The sequence below is a fragment of the Gracilinanus agilis genome, chromosome 3, assembly GCF_016433145.1.
Source record: "Gracilinanus agilis isolate LMUSP501 chromosome 3, AgileGrace, whole genome shotgun sequence".
Taxonomy (NCBI): Eukaryota; Metazoa; Chordata; class Mammalia; order Didelphimorphia; family Didelphidae; genus Gracilinanus; species Gracilinanus agilis.
Window position 1 is genome coordinate 376964110 of NC_058132.1, and position 17579 is coordinate 376981688.

At 36.8% G+C, this 17579-nt stretch overlaps 1 protein-coding gene across 2 annotated transcripts in view; it reads right to left on the reverse strand.

Annotated features, from left to right (window-relative positions):
* Positions 1–7801: 7801 nt before the first annotated feature.
* Positions 7802–17579, reverse strand: part of SMPX (small muscle protein X-linked) — a 99784-nt gene continuing 90006 nt past the window's right edge. For both annotated transcript variants that reach the window (XM_044670138.1, XM_044670139.1), the window contains exon 5: positions 7802–8254. The gene's annotated coding sequence lies outside the window, so the exon portion shown is untranslated. The remainder of the gene's footprint in view (positions 8255–17579) is intronic.

Below are 17579 nucleotides of genomic sequence, written 5' to 3' on the forward strand. Positions count from 1 at the left end.
ACCCAGACTTCTGCCTCCTCAAATTTCTAGTAGCACCTGGTCCTTATCTTATTGTTGTTATTTTGCAAACATCTACTCTCTCCCAATTAGAATATAACCTCCTGGAGGAAACAGTAAGACTATACCACTAGGGGTCCTCAACCTTCTCCTATCAGAACTAGATAAATCGAACCAAAAAATAAATAAGAAAGAAGTAAAGGAAGTGAATGAAATGTTAGAAAAATTAGGGGTAATAGATATATGGGGAAAACTGAATAGAGCTAAAAAGGAATATACCTTCTTTTCAGCAGCACATGGTACATATACAAAGATGAACCATGTATTAGGGCATAAAAACATCAAAAACAAATGCAGAAAAGAATATAGCCCCTTGAGAGCACTGTATTCTTTTCTATCTGTTTTGCTAATATACAACATGATGCCTGCCCTGCAATGATGTCCGTCGTGTTGCACTGAGTTGAATTTTATTTGTATGTTCTTTTTTGGCCAAGTTGTTTATGGCCATGAAATGGTGACAAAATGAAAGAGGGAGAGGAAGAGATGGGGGAGAGACAGACAGTCAGAGAGAGAGACAGAGACAGACAGACAGCAACAGAGATGAAGACAGAGACAGAAATACAGGGAGACAGAGAGACAGAGACAGGCAGACAGACAGACCAACAGAGAGGGAGGGAGGGAGAGAAGGAGAGAAGTAGACAGAGACAGAGAGGGAGGCAGAGAGATAGAGATGAAGACAGAGACAGAAAGACAGCAAAACAGGGAGACAGAGGACAGAGACAGGCAGAGACAGACAGAGAGGCAGACAGACCAAGAGGAAGAGAGGGAGACAGAGACAGAGATAGAGAGAGACAGAAAGACAGACAGAGAGAGACAAAGAGACAAAGAAAGAGAAGGGTTGTGGAAAAAGGGAGAAAGATTGATTGATTTGATTTTCCACCCTGCAGTAACCAAACAAATATTTGTCTGTTTATTGAGAACTTCAGTGAAGGTCATTTCAGTGATTTGAAATCTGGGGCACCAGGAATTAGACTGAGATCAAAATTTGGTGATTGACAGAGGACATATTGGAAAACTCAGTCACTGCTGGCAACCACTCTCAGCAATTGCCTAACTGGGATGAATTTAAAATAGCAAATATACCTGGAACAACCACCAATCCACCTCCCTTGTCTCATCCCAGTATTTGTCAAATCCTGCCTTGTGCAGGAAATTTCCCAGGCTATGTGGAGCATGTGACCTCCCTTTCCTCACTATAGTCACAATAATCTTTCTGTGATGTCCACATTCAGGAACAAAAATAATTTTCTAAGTGGAAAAGAAAAACATGGAAATCAAGATTTGTATTAAAGAGAACTTGTTTGGGAGTCAGAGAAACCTTTGTTCAGATCTCAGTTCTGCCATTCGTTAGTTATGAGACAATGGACAAACCACATCTCTAGCCCTCAGTTTCCCCTCTTGTAAAATGAGGATCTACATTGAAGGATTGCCATGGGGATCAAATGAGATAATATATGTAAAGTACTTTGTAGCCTTTAAAGAGATTTGTAAATGTGAGCTCTAAATATCATTTTGATAGATGGCAAGGATTTCTGGCCATTTCTGAATTTCACCTAGCTTCATCCTCGCTCACTGTTAGTGTTAAATCAATATTAAGCAATGATAACTTAAACATAAATATCAACAATAACTAGAATTATAGAACACTTACTATGTGTCAGGCATTGTGCTAAGCACATTACAAATGTTATCTTATTTGATCTTCACAACAACCCTGGGAGGTAGGTGCTGTTATTATCCCATTTTGCAGTTCAGAGACTTGAGGTAAAGATTAAGTGACTTGTCCAAGGACACTCTGCTAATAAATGTCTCAAGTCACATTTGAACTCGACTCCTAATGACTCTAGACCTAGGACTAATGAAACCGACTTAACCTTATATATCTAAAGCTATAAAATGAGATAAACAATACTAAGTGCTTTGTAAAAGATAAAGCACAATAAAAAGCTGTTGTTATTACTATGCTTTCTACTACAGATCCCATGTAGCCACTTAGCTTCAATCTTCTTGTTCTCAACTATTCCACAATTTTCTATCCCCTTTTGAATCTATACATTCGATGGCAATTTTGCTCTTTCCATGAAAAGGATTCTAACAGCTGGGAATTATATTGCCACTCCTTGGTTTGAATCTTCAGATGAAAGAAAAAAATCTTTTTTTTTTGGTTCCAAATCTATCATACATATTCATAACAATGAACAATGAACAGAACTAGTAATAATAATTCAAAGAATTTCTTTACTTGATATTATATTCCCTCTATTCAATGATCCCACTACATTTTTTTACTAGAAAAATTAAATATTGGGACATTCCATTCTTTGCTGTGATAAAAGAGACCATCTGATATTGATGGGCTTGAAGCTAAAAATATCTCAGGGCCTGAGGTGATAGCTTGTGTGAAATATTTTTTCTTACTTTGACAAAAACCTTTACATAAAAATATTGTCGTGATTAAAATATGATTCTATTACTAAATCTTTTTTATAATGGGTATACATTTATTTGGACAAGATGATGACTTCAGTGCAGGATCTAAATAGATTGAGTCATTTCCTTAGAGGGGAAAAATGATTTTCCATTCATGAGCAGAAGGGACTTTCTTTCCTCTCAAGATGCTCAGGTGATTTATGAAGCAGGCAAACATACTTTATGGGTTTCCAAATGGCATATAACTACATCCTCTATCCACGAGAAGCAAGAAGGCATTGATAATTTCCTGTAAGGTAAAGAGCCTTCTTTGGTCCATGCTAATTTCATATATTTGATATAAGGGTAAAATCTCTAAGGAGCATCGATTATCATCTTAAGTATAGTTTTTATATAAAGCAAGATAGCAAAGCATTGCTATAACACAATCTGGCATTTAAGGAAATCAGGGCTAATTGAAAAGCCTGTATTTCCTTTGAATCCAAATGAATCAAATTCTCTTTGTTCTAGGGCCACCATGTCTAATCTTGTAGGCAAGGAATTGGAGAGTAGGAGATTCCAAGAGTTGTGGGAGAAATCATTCATGTCATCATAGACTTGGAGCTGGAAAGGCCATCCAAAGCCATTTAGTACAAACTCATCGTTTTCAACTCTAAATTTTTGTGTGATTTGTTTGAGATGAGTCATATTTACCAATGCTGTCATTTTAAAAAAGGGCAAGAACAGAATGTGTGGATGTTCTTTACAACCATTTGAAGTCAGTAGTTAAGATGGAAGGTATATATGGGTACTTATTGTCACAGATACCCATTAAATGTTGGAGCATACACAACAATAATTATGTTACCTAATACTTTTATAGAATCTTGAGGTTTGAAAAATGCTTTATGTAGATAATCTTGTTTGCTCCTCATAACCACTCTGTGAGATTGGTGTTATGATGATCCCATTTTACAAGCAAGAAAACTGAGGCAGAGAGAAGTTAAGTGTCTTATCTATGGGCACAAACCTAGTAAATGTATGAGGCAAGATTTTGCATCGGCTCATCCTCATCAATACGTCTTCTAGTCACTGTGCCATCTAAATATGTTTCTTAGAAATAGGCAGCTATATATAGAATATTATAATTATTGTTATTTCTAGTACAATTGTATTATATGTATATTCATATTCTAAAGTATATAATAATTATATAAATGAAGCTTATATAATTATTATGATTGTATTTATGTATTTATATCATATAATTATATGTATAATTATAAAATTATATTGATTTGTGATTGGGAAATTTAAAATACAAAAATAGTCATTGAGGTCGTGCTTTGAGCCTTAAGTATCTCTGCATTTGTTTGGCTTTTTTTCAACTGGATATAGGAATCTTTCCATACCTTCCATGCTATCATGCAATGATGTACCCTCTTCCTTTCACTCTGGCCATTGTCATAATGTGGAATGTAAAATTTCTATCTTGTCTTTCTTGTATTTAAGAAAAGCTTTTATTTAAAGACATATGTGTTACTTGAAATACATTGTAAGGTTTGTTATTGAGCATAGAAGCTGATGTTATGGTGCAATAAAAATTTAAATGGGATTTTTAAAAAAGTTTTAAATTTTTAAACTTTAAATTTTTAACATTTTAAAACTTTTTAAATTTTAACAAGTAATGCCCAATATTTTTACTTTTCTTTCTAAAACCAGAAGCATTCCTGATTTCTCTTTCACTTGGTATTATGTCAGTCTACAGTACTTTAAATCTTCTCTCATGCTTTCCCAAGACGTTCATAGTACCTGGCTAAATACTTGTAGATAACAGAAACAAACTTGGAAGAAGACCCTAAGGTATCATATTGCGTGTATATTTTTCAGAGACCATTTTGAAAAGAAATGTAAGCTCAGTATGACCCCTCTGATGGGATTCGATAGATCTTATCCTTCCATAGTCAAATGAATTTTAACCAAATAAAGCACATATATATTAGATAGGCAATTCACAAAACCCATTTGAATTATCCTAATGACTGGTTAGTGTCATGTTGCAAATGTGACTTAACCACATGTTCACAAATGGAGATCCTTTTAAATAACTTTAAGTCACAATCCTGTTCCTAATTGAACATGCAGAAGAATTGAAGACTACAATGGAAGAATTTAATTCTTTAATACAATTGAATAATTATAAATTCTAACTGAAACTCCCTGATGATAGTATAATAATTAATTAATGTGACTAAAACAAGATGTTTAAGGCATTTTAAAAAAAGATGATAAGGCCCCTTTGTGAGAATATTTCATAGAAATAAAAGCTAATGTAGCTTTGGTTCCAATTTATGGGATCAAAGACCAAAACATAACTGATATTGCTTCACTAACCTTAAACTACCAGACTATGTAGAGAATTATTTTACATTTGTAGTTAACTTAAAATCTGGTATTGAGAATGATCATTTTATTGATGTAAAAATAACATTGTTTCATTCTTTTTACTATTTATATCCCTAGCACCTAGCATGGTGCCTCAAACACAGCAGACACTTACTGAATTCTTATTGATGAATTTTCAACTGATAGGTATGAATTCCAGTTGTTATAAAAGAATTATCTGGAGACACACTCTGCATTGTTATTCTTGCCAACTTTGGAAACCTTTTGTTATAGTTATGACAATGTATGAAGTCACTTTTTACATACATGTTGGATTTCTAAAAGTCCGTGCTAATTTTTAAAAATTACGTAAAATTTGAAAGCAAAGAGTGGCAATTCCCAAATTCACAACAGTTCATCCCAAGAAAGAGGATACCCTCTCATTGTGATGTGGAATAGACAAGGTAATTTGTAAACCCTGTTCCCCAGGAGCCCCACCCACTGAAGCCTCCCCACAACATGGGGGATTTGCCTGACCCATCAGTGAGCTAGTTGAGCTTCGAGGGAGTCAAAATAATAATTTACTAGATTACAAACTCCTTGACCTCAGGAAGTATGTGTTACATCATCTCTGAATCTCTAGTCCCTGTTACTTGTTCAGTACCCTGTCAGTGGCAAGGGCTTATATTTGTTGGTGGATTCCTTTATCGATTTATTTTTGTTTAGAGTAATGGTAGGTGTAGCCTAAGAAATAACAATTACTTTGTTTTACTCAATATCTTAATTACATGAGAAGATAATGTTTCTTCTTCATTTGCACTTTTCATTTTTATAATGATGGACTTCATCCTTTATTGTGTAACCTGAAGCTCAAAAGCCATTTGCAAAAGACTCTCCTCATTAGTGGAGATTGATTACTCACTGCCCATGCCCATATGAGGGGCAGAAAACACATGGCTTTAGATCCTATTCAGGTCTCTGAAGAGAGAGCAGGATTATGAGAACAAATTATACCTCAAATACATTCCTATTCCCAACTTCCTGTACTGGAAGGAGAATCCCCCCCACCCCACCCCCAGTGAAATCTGAGACTCTTGGCTGAGCTAATCTCACTCCTAATAGAACTTGTTCATTTTACATATTTTCTGGTACTTTCTCATCAGGCTACCTTCTCTGATTTCTAGTTGCTATTAACCTGTATAAATGGGTTTATTTGCTTTGTGTTACATGTCTTCTCTGTGGAACTGGCATTTGGTGGGAAGAGAGTCAAGCCATGGATTATCTAGCTTGGAGCACCACTTCCTTGACCAGGGATAGTTATTAGAAGCCCAGGTTAAAACTAGACATTTTTTCTCCTAAACTTAAATACTTAGATGATGGGGGTGGGGAGGGAATAGATTTAGTTCTAGCCCAGAACTCTCTCTGAGGAGGACATAGTGACCAGTCTCAGGCTCTGATCTTCTGCTTCTCCTCTGGGCAGGAATCAGTCTGCCCTGGAGAAGGGTCAGTGGAAGAGACTCTAAACATATCTATTCACGCTTCTCTGAACATATATCAATCTACATGGGCATCGCCCCATATCTCTTTATAATTAGAAGGAGGCTATATAAGGAAGCATATTCTTTAATGTCCAAGTTATATAACAACTACTAACCAATTGCAGCCTACCTGGAATTTGCAGCAGTAGCACTATTTTGTCCAAATAGCCAGAAAACAAAACTAGTAGATCTCTAAGGTCTAACTGCTTGTCCAATGTTATCGCTAAGTAACTGACTTCTACCAGCTGATTTGAGCAGGTCTGAACAATTAGTAATTTTAATTGAAGCTGAATGTAATTAATTATATAATAATACTCAAACTATCCCCCACATAGAGATTTTTTAAATTTTACAACCTGCTCGTTTTTTTTTAATTTATTTTTTAAAGCCTTAACTTCTGTGCATTGGCTCCTAGGTGGAAGAGTGGTAAGGGTAGGCAATGGGGGTCAAGTGACTTGCCCAGGGTCTCACAGCTGGGAAGTGTCTGAGGCCGGATTTGAACCTAGGACCCCCATCTCTAGGCCTGACTCTCAATCCACTGAGCTACCCAGCTGCCTCTACAACCTGTTCTTGAAAGATAACTTGGATAGCCTTACCCTAACGGTACAAGCAGAGATATGGAGGCAGAGGACATGAGTTCAAATCCCAGCTCTGGTGGCCCCTACTAGCTGTGTGAACTTGGGAAAGCCTCATAATTTCTCTTAGCCTCAGTTTCCTTATTATTCAATTATCAAATTGAAAGAGATTCCCCTAGATCAGTGATGGACAAACTTTTTAAAGAGGGGGCCAAAGGAAAGGAAATGCTCATCAGTCAGTCTGTTTCTAAGGCAACTCTTTTGAAGTTTCATTGTATTGTATCCTACTCATTTTATTTGTCAGATTAGGAATAATGTTGTGGCAGGATAGAACATTTCAGGGGGCTACATCTGGCCCACGGGCCATAGTTTGCCCATCACTGCCCTAGATGACTTGTAAGGTCCCTTCTAGCTCTGGTCCTAAGGTCCTTAATAAATCATTATGCCACTGTCATTTTGAATATTTTTGCTTTTAGAAAGCTGTTGATATGAGCAGCTATGTGGCTCAGTGGATAGGAAACCAGGCCTGGAGATGGAAGGTCCTAGGTTCAAACACTTCCTAGCTGTGTGACCCTGGGTAAATCATTTAATTCCCACCAAACCCTTATGACTCTTCTGCCTTGGAACCAAAACACAGTATTGATTCTAAGACAGAAGATAAGAGTTTTTAAAAAAAGGAAAGAAAGCTATCAAATGAATCATCAGCAATATTTTGTCTGGTTATCAAGTTGCCAAATGGTGCCTGCTTGGTTAATGCAAAAATGTGGTCCATTGTCTATTCTCCAACATTTCTGTCCCATTATTTCACCTTGAGGAGTATGTCAACATGACAGCATACCAAATTAACTGGGTCTTTATTCACTTTCTACATTTATTTGACATTTACTTTAGCTCATAAAAAGTTACAAGTAGAAGAACTAATATTCATTTTGTTCCTTTTAAATATTGATAAAATATCATGGAAATGGTTGATATGACTTCCAATGAAAATGAATGTAATTTAACATTGTGTTTCTGTTCATTAGATTATAATTCATTTTAAAACACCCTCACCCTCACCCCCAAACAAGTCTTGCCTAGATACTTTGTTTTGCAGGTGCCATAAACATATTTTAAATTAAAAATGACAGCCAACAAGAAAGAAAAGATATAAATGTATAAATAGAATGTTTCTTCTGGAGTCTCTGGTATTCAGGAAGCCAATAATCTTCATACAAATATATAAAATATCTTAGTGATCTACATTCAATGGAATCCATTCTTTTTCTCCTTGGATCTTCAAGTCAGACCCTGCAAAAGGAAAAACCAAAGGATCTCTTTTTAGTTTTCACAAGTTATTTTTGGGAGAAAGTTCATAAATAAATCAGAGCAGAAACAATGAAAAATTGAAGCTCCAGCTTTCCTAAGATAAAACAACCCCTCAGTGCCAATAATCAAAGTGAACTTGAAGGGAAAGGTTTATACCATCGGTACTTGTCCAGATAACAATAAATTGCAGGTAAATGGTATGATTTCAAACTCAGAGTTTTTTTACTCCCACATAAGCAAATGTGAGGAATGGAATTTCATTTGGGTAAAAAAAGGAAGATAATCCTCACTCATTTCTCAGGGACTATTATACATTTAAATTCAGGAATAGAGGCTAGATTATATTCATAAAGAGTTACCCTGAGTTTTGAGAGGCTGGGGTTTGATCAAGGTCACATAATATGTAAATGCTGAACTCAGGTTTTCATAGCTGCAAGACCAGCTTGCTATCCACTAGGCCACTGCTACTTCTTAGGAATTCAAATAAAAATATCAGATAGGATTCCCTGGCAACTTTGATGACTGCTAGTAGAGTAAGACACCCTTGTAGGAGTCTTCCCAAATTTGCATCTTAAAGGGATGCTTGGGGAGTATATATCATTGTCTGAAAACTGTCATACTTGGCAAAAAAAGTAGTTTTTACTATATTCTTCAGGCATAATTGCACTAGAAATTCTGTACAATATGCTCAATATCTTCCCATCCTTGAACTAATCAACCATTTTGGAGAGCAATCTGGAATCATGCCCTAAGAGTTATAAAACTGTGTATACCCTCTTTGACCCAACAATATTACTACTAGGTCTGTTTCTCAGGATAATCAGAAAAAAAGAAGAGTCGATATGTTCTAAATATTTATAGCATCTCCCTTTGTGGTAGCAAAGAACTGGAAATTGAAGGGATGCCCATCAATTGGAGAATGGCAAAACAAGTTGTGGCATATGAGTGTATGGAATACTACTACACTATGAGAAATAATGAGCAGATTAATTTAAGTTTAAAAAACATGGAAAGATCTGCATGAAATTATGAATAGTGAAATGAGCAAAATCAAGAGAATATTACATATAGCAGCAGTAATCTTGTTTGAAAAATAACTATGAATGTTCACCTCCAGAGAAAGAACTGATTAATAGAAATATTTATGACATGGTTTTACATTTGCATTTTCTTTGTCAAATGATGTCTTCCCTAGTACAGGATGGAGAGGAAGGGAGGGAGACACCTTAGAACTTTAATGTGACAAAAATAAATAAATTTGTGGAAAATAATTTTTTTAATCTTCTCACCTTTTCATTGTCACTGGCTAAATAAGAATGAAAAATAAGCCTGTGAGAAAGACCATTAAAGTTCCAAATCATGATAGTGGTCAATTATGAGAACATAGGCATTGAACAAGTTCCCAGAAAGTCAGACTTGGTTTCCTTGTGCAAGATATGAATGAAAAGCTCAACAAAAGCAAAGGGGCCCAGGGCTCCTTCATATGGCAGCAATACCCCTATATTTGGAGCTAGGGAACTTTGGCTTGAGGTCCTAGCTCTGCCATAAGCCAGCTTTGTTCCTTGCCGTCATAGTGGGCACTTGTTCCTTTTTAGCTTCAGTTTTCTCATGCATAAAATGAAAGGCTTAGACAAGACTAGGATTTCTTAACCTTTTGATAGTAAATGGACAAATGCAAATCCCTTTGGGTCTTCAATGGACTTTGGAAGTCTGGTGAAGCTTAAAGTCTCCATGGAACCATATTTTTAAATATATAACACAGAAGTCATGCTCAGACAGACCTATCTACTTGAATTTTGCAAGAACATCATCAAAATCAACTCACCAATAAAATATGCTAAACCTGATAAGTCATCACCTCCTCAATGTCTACATCTTGGCTTGTGCCCTAATGATATTAAACATGTGGTTGATTTGTATGTGGTCATATTTACTGCTAAGGTCACTGTACTTAATGGAAACATGGAAAGTATATCCCACTTCCTCTTCTTCTCTCTCTGTCTCTCTATCTCTGTCTCTGTCCCTCTCTCTCTCTTTCCCTCCATCCCTCCCTTTTTCCCCTGCCTCCTTCCCTCTCTCTCTCTGTCTCTCTTTCTTCTCTGTCTGTCTGTCTCTCTGTCTCTGTCTGTCTATGTCTCCCTCTTTCTCTCTCTCTCTGTCTTTCTCTCTCTCTCCCCCTTCCATGCACCCTCTCCCCTCTCTCTAAAACTATTACCCAAGCAGCCTCTTTTACAAGGCAGTGCCCACTGCTCCACTGAGCATCATTTACAGCAATTTCTTCTGGATTTTTTTTAAGTATAGAAAATCCTGGACAGGGAAATATTCACCAGAAAACTCATCTTTCCTGCAGCAGGGCGAAACTACAGTAAATGTAAATTCTTCATGAAAAAAATATCATCTATTATACATTTTTACTAAGTATGTTAATGTAGTTATAAGTGGGTGACACAAACAACAACAGTAATGAAAGGCAGACAGTTGAGGTTGATAGAGAGCTGCCCCTGTAACCTAGAAGACATGAGTTTCCATCCTGGTTGCTGAGATATACAGGACATGTGATCCTGGACAAGTTGCCTAACCTCTCAATGCCTGAGGCACTCTAGACTGTAAGTTACAGAGCAAGTATTAATTGGCATTGATAGAAGAAGTTTCCTCCCTGGGAGTAGTCTGTACCACTGAAATCACAGTTCTAGTTCAAATAATAAAAAAGCAATAATTTATATTATTTAGCATTTATAAGGCTTTCATAGGGCTTTACATAATTTTTTATTTGAGACTCACAACAATCCTGTGAAGTAGACTCCTTTGAAGTATCATTATGCTTACTTTATCAATAAGAGAGTTACACAACTAATGAGCATCTGAGATGGGATCCAGTCTCAGTTCTCTCCTCATTCTGGACCCAGAAATCTTTCCATTATACTATAGACCCTTCTAAAATGCATACCCTATCCCTAAATTGCTGGATTTTCCCTGTAGAAGATTGAGCTGTACATGCCATATGTACAAAAGAATAGAGAAAGAGAGTAGTGTCCATGGATCAGTGTGTCAAAAGAAGAATGAAACATGTTATTCCTATCTTATCCAAAGCATTATTATTGCTCCTTTCAGAGATCTCTTTTCCTATTTAGAACAGGATAATGTTCACTGTATTCCCTCTAGAATACTGACGGGAAAACTGGAGAGCCAGATCAGAACTTAAATCCCAGTTTCCATAGTTAATAGCTGAGTGAATGTAGATGAGCCAGTCCCTTAACTTCCCTGAGTTTTAATTGTTTTAATTTAAATCTAAACAAATGTTTAATTGTTTTCATTTAAATCAAAAAAATGTTAAAGCACCAACTACTTCATTGGGTAGAGGAGGGAACAAAGGCTTTTTGGTAAACCTTAATGTACTGTGGACAAGTGTCTGATTGGAGTAGGGAACATCAGGATGGTTTCAACAAAGAACTGTAAAGACTTTTATACAGTTGCTATTGAATATGCTTGGATTCAGACAGGACACAAGAATAGACCCATAAGCAGAGTGAGGCAATGAGAGCTTTGTCCCTAGGGGAACAAAATGTAAAGTGATCTGAAACAACTGAGCTTAGCACTTAATTAATAAGAATAATAAAGTAAGATACGAAGTTCCCAAATGGTACACTTGCTTCCTTTACCTAGTTCAGTAAGACCCTTCCTGCCTCTTCCTAGTTCTTCCTCCATTCCCTACACATTTTGTGAATTTTATCCCAGGATCCAAAATGGTTAGTTGTAACTGTTATAGTCAATAATCTGGGAAGAGATGGATGCCACCTTGACTGACAGGGATGGCAGTTGAGAGACTCGGAATGTTCCCAGGTGCTGTGAGCCAAGGGCAAACGTCAGTGGGCCTCGCCCTATAAATACCCCTCACAGCGACTTTGGAGGGAAGTCTCTGGACTCAGAAGACTCTGGACTCAGAGGCTGAGAACAGAGATCACAGATCTCTGCCAACCTCTGTGGTTCAATCTGCGTAGTGGGTGGCTGAAGGGTGGTGAAGGGTTGCAGGGTGGTTTAAGAAAAAGAGGGTAGGAATAAGCCTGAATCTATTTCCTGATAGACTGTGAGAGCTAGTGAATCACCAACACAGGTAGTGAGAGAGTGGAGAGAATAAAGATCATCAATACATCTGCAGCAATAGCATTCCCTATTCTCTAGCTTGGCTGTGGCCAGGTCCGGCCAGAGATAAAGGGTGAGGGTGAAATCTCAAGCCTCCACCTGATCAATAGCCTCCAGTCCTGATTGTTAATTAGTCTATCTATAGATAATAGATCAATAGGGTTTCCAATCCCCAATCTTTGACCTTGTTATCCTTTCCCTACTTATAGATAAAAGAGTATTCAACAACAAGTACCTTCCTGAGTGGTCTTTCTATCATGGTCCTTGGGAAGGGAGTCAAACGCAGTCAGATCCTGAACATTATCCGAGGCAGATCAATAGCCCAATATCAATTTATCCAACCCCAGGTTGGGCCTGGAGAGGTTAACCATCTATCTAACCTCTCAAGGGTCCTTATTTGGGCAGCTGTTAGAGAGAAGGGGATAACTTACAGCAGCAGCCAGGGTGATAGGAGTAGGTGATCCTCCCACCAACTGCAGCTGAGGAGATCATAGACTGATACACATCATCACCATCACTATACATCTATATCTCCTTTGTATCCTATATTTCTATAATATAACTCAACAGAGCCACACCACTAAGATGAGCTATATAGCTTCAAGGATGGTACACAATGATCTTTGCTCTCAATTCCAATGCCTCATGGGTACACAAAAGATCTTGGTATGTCCTTGCAATAGCTTACTTATTCCTTCTACCTTCACCCCATGTTCTGAGGAGAAGACGGTGTTCAACATTTGCCCCTGCCAACCTTGAAGGAGGCAATACATGTGCTAAAGAAAGACTTATCATCCCAGGCTGAGAGCTCTGGATTTGGATGCTCACATAGAAAAGGGAAGAACTTGGAATGAGTGTGAAAGCTAAAATTGTCCCATCCCGTAAGCCACGCTTGTTGTTCACGTTGTTTGAATGCGAGTGCATTTGAGCAGAAAGCTCTCTCCTTAATGTGCCCTTTAGGAAGGCAGTTTTACTGCAGGGACCACAGCTGTCAGATCCTTGCATTCGTACTATTCTGGTTTTGGATGGCATGTACAGGCATATGGGGGAATCTAAGGTATTCTGCCAATGGCATTTGACCCATGCACTAAAACCCTAAACACCCAGAGATCAAATGTCTAAGCCGTACTTGAGAAATTCATATTTTGCTGAGTATGAGAGGATGCATTGAATACCTCTCCTTGTGTCAGTATCTCCTGGTTAGTCCACACTGAAAGCATGTGATGTTTATTTCTTGCCACAATCCATTAATAGATATGTTACTCATTGCTGCCACCGTCCCCCATGTATCATTTTAGGAAATGTGGATCACTCCGTGCCCTTTCTTTCATTCGGTACTATGACCAGACACTCGGCTAGCTCTACGCTGCTGTCATTCATTTCATACATGGTGTTAAATCACAAACCTCGAAACACAGGCAAGTTTGAAAAAAGCCAATGGAAAGGAAGCACCACATGCCCCCTGCTGCTGCTCACTGGAACTGTGAACCAGCCCACATAACTGAGCAAACTGGCCAAGACTGAGCATTTGGAAGGCTCTGGGAAATTAGCAAAGGACAGGAACGTGCCAGAGGTTCCAGTAAAAGCTGCTTCTGAAGACAGGCAATACCCACAAGCCGAAATTTAACAGATTTCCACTAAAGACCTACAGGAGGTCTTAAACTGGGATTTTTCAACTATTTTCTTAAACACTTTAATGGCTATTCCAATATAATTGGCTATAATATATATGTATACATTTTGTATGTTTATATAGAAACTATTTATATAAACATTTTGTATGTTTATATATGTACAAAATGTTTATATATAGATTAAAACAAAATTAAATTATAATATATTTAATGTATAAGTATATTTATACATATACAAAATATATTTATACATAGATTAAGGCAAAGCTAAATTATAATATATAATTATCATGTAAATATAATTATATATATTACATAAGAATATTTATATATAGATTCAAACAATAAATAAATTACAATATGTAGATTATTATAAATTTATTATATATAAATTATATTATATATAAATTATAAAAATTACATATAGATTAAAACAAAATTAAACATTTTGTATGTACACGCTTACATACAAAATATTTAATTTAGGGAATTAAATGGGGCAGTTGCTTGTCAACGATTTAAAAAAATTTAATTGCTATTCCAATATAATTGACTATATCATATATAATAAACATATAAAATGTTTAATTTAGGAAATTAAAGGGGCAAATTGCTTGTCAGCTATTTTTAAAAACATCTTAATGGCTAATCTAGTATAATTGGTTTCCCTTAAGATCTTATGTGTTTTAGAAACATTATTCTGAGAAGAGGTCTATATCCTTCACTAGACTGTAGAAGAGGTCCATTAAATGCACATTCACAAACACACACACACACACATTCATGCACACTCAAAAAGTTAAGAACTCTTGATCTAGCGTGTGCAATGAACTGTGTTGGAGTCTGGGGAGACAGAGTAAAAGAACAGTTATTTCCCTTAAGGAAGTAACCAATCTAATAGCTGGTTTAAGATGGTCACAAGCATTTAGGTCAAGTACAAGATAGGATGCAGTAGGGAGAAAGGAGAAGTCCAGACAAAATGCTCTAGGATAATTTAAGAAGATGATCACATTTGTCTGATCTGGACTCTTAACAAATAAACCCAAGGAAATGGGTCTGCTATTAATAACTATCACATATAAAGAACACAGCATTATAGGAGTTAGAACTGGAAAGGACCTTAGGGGTCCTCTAGTCCAAAGGTTCTTAACCTAAGTTTCATAGTCTCCCAAGAGGTCCCAAGATAGATTTCAGGGGGACCATGAACATGGAAAATTCTTTATTTTCCTCTACATTATCTTTTATTTTTATTTACATCTTTATTTTCTCTAATCTCTAATTGATATTTAGCATTTCTTTCCATTTATTTAAAATTATTATTGTGGGAAGGAGGTTCATAGGCTTCCACAGACTGCCAATGTCATAAAAAAAGAAGGTTAAGAACCCCTGATCCAGTTCAATCATTACAGATGAAGAAACAAAGGTTGAGAAGTGCCCACGACTTGCTCAGGTTGTATAGGAGGTAAGTTGCAGAGCTGAGAACCACCTGGGTCTTCTGACTACACCCAGTGCTCTAGCTACTACTCTGGGCTGTAGTTTTTTTATTTTTTTTTAAATATTTTTCCATGTTTACATGATTTATTTTCTTTTCCTTCTCTCTTCCTTTCCCCCTCCTGGAGTTGATAAGCAATTTCACTGGGTTATACAATTGTTATCACTTGATACCCATTACATTTGAGCATTCCACAATGTTTCACTTTCTGTATACAATGTTCTCTTGGTTCTGCTCATTTCACTCTGGAGTTCATGGAGGTTCTTCCAGTTCATATAGAAATCCTACAGGTCATCATTCATTACAGAAAAATAGCATTCCATCACCATCATATACCACAATTTGTTCAACCATTCCCCGATAGAGGAACTTAGGATGTAGCTTTTGTTTTTTAATTTTTCTTAATTTTTATTTAATTAGTTAATTTAGAACATTTTTCCATATACCAATCTCTCTCTGCTTACACCTATCTGACATGGCTATGAGTGCTAGCAGTGTAGTGGGCTGGGGCTAGGACTTGCCAGGAGTGCTCCAGTATAATGGACTTTAAAGAACACTCCATGGACACCCTGCTCTAACACTTTCCACATCCCAGGATGATATCATAGCCTCTTCATTTTATCATATGGAGTTACCAGTAATCTGCCTAATTCTAAATACTATGGACAGATTTGTAACCGTTCCTCTTCCCAGATACTTTGCAGCACACACACACACACACACACACACACACACACACACACACACACACCCTCCCCCAAAATAGAATTCTGCAACCATTTACCCCTCCCAATCAATTCCTGACATCCTTCATCAATATTATTCTATGATTAATTCCTGTACTACTGCATTGAACTCTAAGCAATCAAAGAAATCATTTTGTTTTACTAGATAATATACTCCCTCTCTAATCCCCCATAGATGTAGGTCTAACAGTCATTCTGCCTTTACAACTAAAGATATTTGTTGTCATTTGAGGCATGTGTAGATTGTGATCCAAATGCACCATCCAACCCCAGAGTAAGCATTGTCATTGATCTCTTCTGTGGTGAGGAAGATGTGTGAAAGAATCCCTAGGCAAACCTTTCATGATGCCTGTGGCTGGGAGGAGATTGGATCTTGAGGGTCTAGATCAGTAGTTCCCAAACTTTTTTGGCCTACCACCCCCTTTCCTGAAAAAAAATTACTTAGCACCCCTGGAAATTAATTTTTTTAATTTTAATAGCAATTAATAGGAAAGATAAATGCACCTGTGGCCATCACCACTTCCCTGGATCGCTGCAGCACCCACCAGGAGGCGGTGATGCCCACTTTGGGAATCACTGGTCTAGACATAAAATTTAGCACTCTATTTTTAACTTTTCTGTTCAATCCTATAGATAAAGGATTTTCACATTTCCAAGCCTTCAGTTTCTTATTTATGTGCTAGAACATCAACTCTCAGGACACCTACCCTGAAACATACCCACAAGGACCTTTCTTTCAAGGAAAAACCTAGAAAGGACTTATAAAAACTGTCAGCTCCATGAAAACTAGTTGGAAAAGCTTCTAGTCTATTTAATTCAAGTCAACAAACATTTGTTAAGCACCTACTATGTATGAGGCTGGACATACAAAAAATGGCAAAAAAGAATCAGTCTCTGCTCTCAAGGAGCTCATAGTCTAATGGGGAAACAACATGAAGCCAATTATATATAAACAAGAAATATATAGGACAAATTAGAGATAACCTCAGAGAGAAGGCACTGATATGAAGGATCAAGAAAGGTTTCTTAAAATTGAGGGATTTAAAATGAAACTGAAAAGTTCCATGAAACCTAGTTGGAAAGTCTCTAGTCAATTCAAGTCAACAAATATTTGTTAAGCACCTATTATGTATGAGGCATTGTTATCTGCTGGACCTACAAAGAAAGGCAAAAAGAATCAGTCTCTGCTCTCAAGGAGCTCATAGTCTAATGGGGAAACAATATGAAGCCAATTATATATAAACAAAAAATATACAGGACAAATTAGAGATAACCTCAGAGAGAAGGCACTGATA